Source organism: Camellia sinensis, chromosome 2 (assembly GCF_055761805.1).
Source record: "Camellia sinensis isolate YWXY chromosome 2, ASM5576180v1, whole genome shotgun sequence".
NCBI lineage: Eukaryota > Viridiplantae > Streptophyta > Magnoliopsida > Ericales > Theaceae > Camellia > Camellia sinensis.
The window spans coordinates 150,260,731-150,266,842 of record NC_138962.1 but is presented as its reverse complement, the minus strand read 5'-3'; positions in this window follow the sequence as shown (position 1 = coordinate 150,266,842).

The following is a 6,112-nucleotide window of genomic DNA, read 5'->3' as shown; positions in this document are numbered from 1 at the left end:
TCTCTCTTTTGTTGTAACTAAGCAATGTCTTGGAAAGATATAAGCCCGTAGGGCATTTATTTTGTGGATTATTAACTGGTATTACATGCTATAGATTCATGATGAACATTTATGAATGTATATTGCATATATTATCTTTTGTACTACAAACTCTGATGAATGAAAGTATATCATTTTGTTATTATCTCTTTCATGAGTTGGATTTGTAGTATTATTTTGAGGGCGTTACATCTTTGAATGCCAGGTTATATAAATAATTGGAAATGTTGCTAAGCTTGGTGCGATTTGAAATTGGTGTACTGGACCATACATTGTAGTGTGCCATTGGTTTCTGCTAGTGTCAGCCGAGTTTTTGGCTTAATGGTAGTTTTCCTTCTCTTCCAAATTCGGTATTGGTTGTCCGATAGTAGTGGTGTGCATTGTTACCAGGTGAGGAGTTGTTGATTTTCCTTAGGAGTACTAGTAATTGATGTTGTTCTCTATCTCTTGGACTCCGATAAGTATGTAGGTCGAAAGAGTGATCATGATGGTGTGCATTGCTACCTTTTGTTTTGGCCTTCTTCAATTTTAGGGACAAAATTTCCTAAGGTGGGGAGGTTGTAACACTTGTATCCTTTAAACTATTGGAGAGTGTATTTAATTCCTTTATTTTTCATTTTGGGAGTCTTTGGAGTTGTTGTATTTTGGTTTGGAGGAGTAGAATTTGATTTAATCTTGTTGGGATTGTTCGTTCACATTTGTTTACGTTGAAAAGTTCTTTGGAAACTTGAAAATTTTGTTCTGGGGTCGACAATAGCCTTGGAGGTGTCGACACCATCTCACTGTTGTGTTCCTAGATCGCTGTTGGAATTTAGTGTCGACACCAACCCTTGGTGGTGTCGACACTTGCCTTTTCTTATTAGCCTTTGGGATCGACACCAGTCTGGGAGGTGTCGACCCTTGTCTATTACTATAACGCCCTCAAAATTAACCCATTATATAACATTGACATGCATTATTTAAAGAAGACAATTTATTAATTCATTCATCAGAGTATAACTAAATAATTCATTACATGTAACATCGAATAAAATGCCCTACAGGCTTACATCTTTTCAAGCCAACACTTGGATTCAAAATATGAGTTCTAATCTCAATACAAGAAAAGCCCTAGGCTTGAATGTTTACATGTACTAATAAATAAAAACTATCAACTAAAGGTAGTCTTCTTCAATCCAGAAGCCAAACCCTCCCAAGCTAAGTCCTTGGAGGTAGTTTATCACCTGAACCTGAAAATGATGTTCCCATAAAGGGTGAGCCACAACCCAGTAGAAATATACTAAACCACAAATAATCAATGAATAAAGCAATAGCATTCAACAGATGGTTAACCAAATAATCAATTACTTCATTTTACAGTCTCATGACACTATTGCCAAAGATACGTTTTACTTTCCAATTTTATCAACATGGCTCAGAACCTGGCCAAACTTATAACAGTGAATCACATATATCATATTCACATCCTTCCAATATCAACAAACAAATGAGACTCAAGCTCAAATCAAACACTTCATACTTCCAAATTGATACACATTTTAGTGTTGTATCAATAAAACACTTTTATATAAATAAGCACACATAAAAGTGATGCTAATGGAGTCCATCCCCTATCTCCTCCCAAACAAAATCCGGTTTAGAGGTCCATCCCCTATCTTCTCCTAAACCGTGGAGTACATCCCCTATCTCCTCCCACACACAAAACAATGTATGCAAATGCAATGCTCAATCAATACACATATTTTCTGTATCAATGCAATAGTCAAATTAATGACTTAACCAATGTGATTAGTTTTAGTTATTCCTAATCCACATGCAATGTCTACAACAATCACGACTATCCTCCACCGATAGCCCAAAACAGTTATTTCTAAACTGAAAATAACTATGTCATCAATTCATTAAACAAATGATTCTAATTACCCAATTATGTTATTTAACCAATGAATTCCCCAATTCCATGAATTTAACCATCTTTTCCCAATTTCATGAATTACTTATACAAATTAATTCAATAATACAACTAGGGTTTTTCCCAAAATTAACAATGTATCCCCAACATATCAAATTACCAAAGCTTAGAACAAAACCTATAAAATGGAGTAGGAAATCCCTACCTCAAAGAAAATAACCCGAATGGAGAAGATAGAAATAAATGCCCAAATTCCAATGTGCTCCAAATCACCAAATGTTCAGATTAGAATGAAGCCCAAGCCGTCCTCTATCTTTCTTACAAAGAACTTAAGATGGATTCACACTAGAAGTAGATGAACACCTAAAGAGAAGATGAGTTTTGAGGGAGAGAAGTCGGACCTAGGGTTTAGAACCAAAAAGAATAAGAAAAGACTGATCAAAACCCGCTGCTGCGTATATAAACTGGACAGGCTCGCTCGAGCGAAAACTTGGTCGCTCGAGCTACCAGACACAGAGAAACTACGCTCGAGCCAAGGAAGCCTTGCTCGAGCCAACAACTCAAAAGCTCGCTTGAGCGAAAGAAAGCTCGATCGAGCGAAGAACTCAAACCCTCAGGTCTGCAACAAGACACACGCTCGAGCGAAGGAACTATTGCTCGAGCGAAGGACGAACTAACTCGCTCGAGCGAAGAAAAGCTCGCTCGAGCCAAGAATGCAAAGCTACAGGTCCAAACCAGACACAAACTCTCGCTCGAGCTACCAAACCCCGGCTCGAGCGAAGAACCAAAAACAACAGCTCGCTCGAGCGACAAACTCCTCGCTCGAGCGAAGATCCAAAATACTGGACAGCAACACTTGATTTCTAAACCCAACCAACCTGAAACAAACCTGCCCAACACATCCTATAATTCCAAATGAGAAAATAAGGACAACAACAACAATAATACAATGACAGAATCTACGGAACCTAAGTCCGGATACAATAATCAAATGGGAAAAGACCGGGGTCGCTATAATTACAGAATCTGGGGTTTGCTTGTTGAAATTTAGTGCCAACACTAGTTTGGAAGGTGTCGATACCTTGTCCTCTACACACATTAGTATCTCAGCTTTTTTCCTGAAGGGTCGACACCTCTGTCTGAAGGGTCAATCCCTGTGTATAATTTTCAGATTTTTGGGTCAGTTTGGGCCCTACTTTTTGGGGGTTTTTGACTTATTCTTTTCATTTGACTTTAGGACTATTGTTCTATTATTACCTTGCTACTATAAATAGACTCCAAACACTTGTTCATTTCACTTTTCCTCCTCTTTTCTCTCTCTCTCTCTACACCGTAAGTTCTCTTCTCTCTCTCTAAACTCAAACTTTTTTCACTTCGATCTTTAGATCTACTCACCTAGAGTGATCTTTTCACCTTGGTCCTTTGAGAAAGGTTGTAGATCTCGTCAAGGGCTTCCTTTTGGTCCGAATAGTTCGTGGTTTCATTGCCGGCGATTTTTGGGTTGTCATCTCTTTGCTGCAAAAGGTAAGGGTTTCTAGTTCTCCTTCAATACTCTTATTTATAGAAAGATTTGTGGTATTTTCTTTATATAAATACAAAAATTCATATTTTTAAGCATATTGTGATAAATCATGAGATTGGGGGTTTAGGGTTTAAAATGTTGGGGTTCACTTGTTGGGTTTTAATTATGGGCTAATGAATTTTGGTGTATAATTAATAGAAGAGTTGGAATAAAAAGTGTTTTTGTGAAAGGCTCTAATTTCTCTTAAAAATCCTAGTCTGGCTCATAAAGATGGTTGATGGTTTTGCATAAATTGAAAGTAGTATCATGAAATTAAGGGGTTAAATTGCACAAATTCATGGCTAATTGAACCTTGATGATGTTTGGAAAAATTCGTGTAAAAATTACGATTGAACTCTTGTTGCTAGTGACCTAAGTTGTGTTATGGAATGAGATTGAAATTGAGAACATTGAATTATGAATTGTATTGATGATATGAAAGTTGTGATGAAATGATGAAGTGGAAATTTAAGGAAATGATTTGGGTTGTGTTATATTGAGTTGTGTTGAATTTTATTGTGTTATGTTGAATTGTATTGAGTTATGTTAAATTATGTTAAGTTGAGTTGTGTTATGCTTGGTACCCCCGCGGGGAGTCGAGAATGTTGTTAGGTGCCCACGTCCCGTCGTATAATAACCGGCAAATATGGGGGTGGTTTTGAATTAAAGGTGCCCAAATGCCTGATTTAGGCTTATCGCTAGACAAATGTGGGAAAAATATTTTTGGATGTCCACACAGTCCCGCCGTATAATAGCCGGCAATAGTGGAAAAATGATTTTTGGGTGTCTACAAAGTCTTGCCGTATTGGAGCCAGCAAAAGTGGAAAAACAGATAGTTTTGAAAATGTTTTTGGGTATCCACTCTCTGCCGTATAATAGCCAACAAATGTGGGGATGGTTTTGAAGTTGAAAATGTTTTTGGGGGTCCACGCCCTACCGTATGACAGTTGGTAAATGTGGAAAAACATGATTTTTTGGAAAAATATGATTTTTTTTTTTTTTTTTTGAGAAAATAGTTATTGGGAGTTCACTTCTCGCCATATAATAGCCGGCAAAATGTGGAAAGTGTTATGAATTGAGTGTCTGTTATCCCGCCGTATGAAGTCAGCAAAAGATGGAAGGTGTTATGAGTTGGGTGCTCACTATCCCGACATATCAAGTCTGTAAAAGGTAGAATGTGCTGAAAAATGTGTTGAGTTGGTGATAATATGTATGACTTGTGATGAACTTATGAAATTACAATTTGATGTGTACCTTGGCATGGAAAGGGAATGCATATAGAAATTATTTGAAAATAATGGATAATGAAATAGTAACTGGATAGGAGGTTGGTGATAACGAATTCACTGGGTTGTTTGTAACTATAAAGAAAGATTAAGAGTTTTGTTTTGTAAGTAATTGAGAAATTGAATTAAAGGGGTTTATTATCCTTGTGATATGTTAAATTATAATTGATAATGCAAATGTGCATATGATGTATTTGTTAAACAAGTAGGAGTTGAGTGTAGGAGAATTGTTATTAAATATGAATGAGACTTGGATTTCTACGTTAAAGAGTTATAGTAATAATGGATAGACAGGTGGGAATGAAGTGTATGAGGTTTGTTTTTGAGTATTATAGGAACTTGAACTTTGAGGTTGTGGAGTTATAATATATGTAATTAATAAAAAGGAAAATGGAAATAAATAGAGGAATGTTAAAATGGAAATTAAATGAGGAATATTTTGAAATAGGTTAATAAATTTAAAATGATGTTGTTCCTTAAACATATTTGTTTTCAAAAGGGATTTATGGTTTTTCTAATGATAAGGGATAATTTTTATGGCTGAAAGTTTTCCTCAAATGTTCAAATAAATTTTGAGAAAAAGTTACTCTACATACGATATTTTGAAATTATAAAACGTCACCTTACTATATGGTATCACCTGCATACATGATCATTTTTATCTGAGTGTTAGTTATTATTGTAGAACTATGAGATCCCTACTGGGCAATTGTGCCCATCTCTTATTGTTACATTTTTTTTACAGGAAGAAAATTCAGACTTATTGGTTGGAGAGTTAAGAAGTGCACGGGTCTCTTTTGTGTAATTTCGTTGTGGATGTGAAAGAAATGAAAATTGTACATTGATATTTGTAATTATTTACTTGTAGCTTCGCAATGGAAGTTGGCATGCATTATTATTATTATTATTATTGTTGTTGTTGTTGTTGTTGTTGTTGTTGTTGTTGTTGTTGTATTCATTGCGAGAGAGAATAAGTATTATTATGCTTCTATTACTCAAGGGTAATATATATTGAAAACAAAAAACAAAACAAAAAAAGACCTAAATTAAAAGCTTTTGGTAATGTTTCTAAGTAATTAAAAATTGGGGCATGACACATACACGTTATACAAATGATTTTCATGCTTGTTGATGAATTGTTAGACGAGTCATACCTAGAAAGACGGGTCGTGTATCAACCTTAATTTAGTGGTGACGATCCTTGCTAAGCGAAAATGATTTATGCCTTTCTGATTTTAAAACACAAATCTTTTTAAGTGATGTGTCCTGACCAAGACACATCGTAATATCCATTTCAATAATTTTCTACAATCT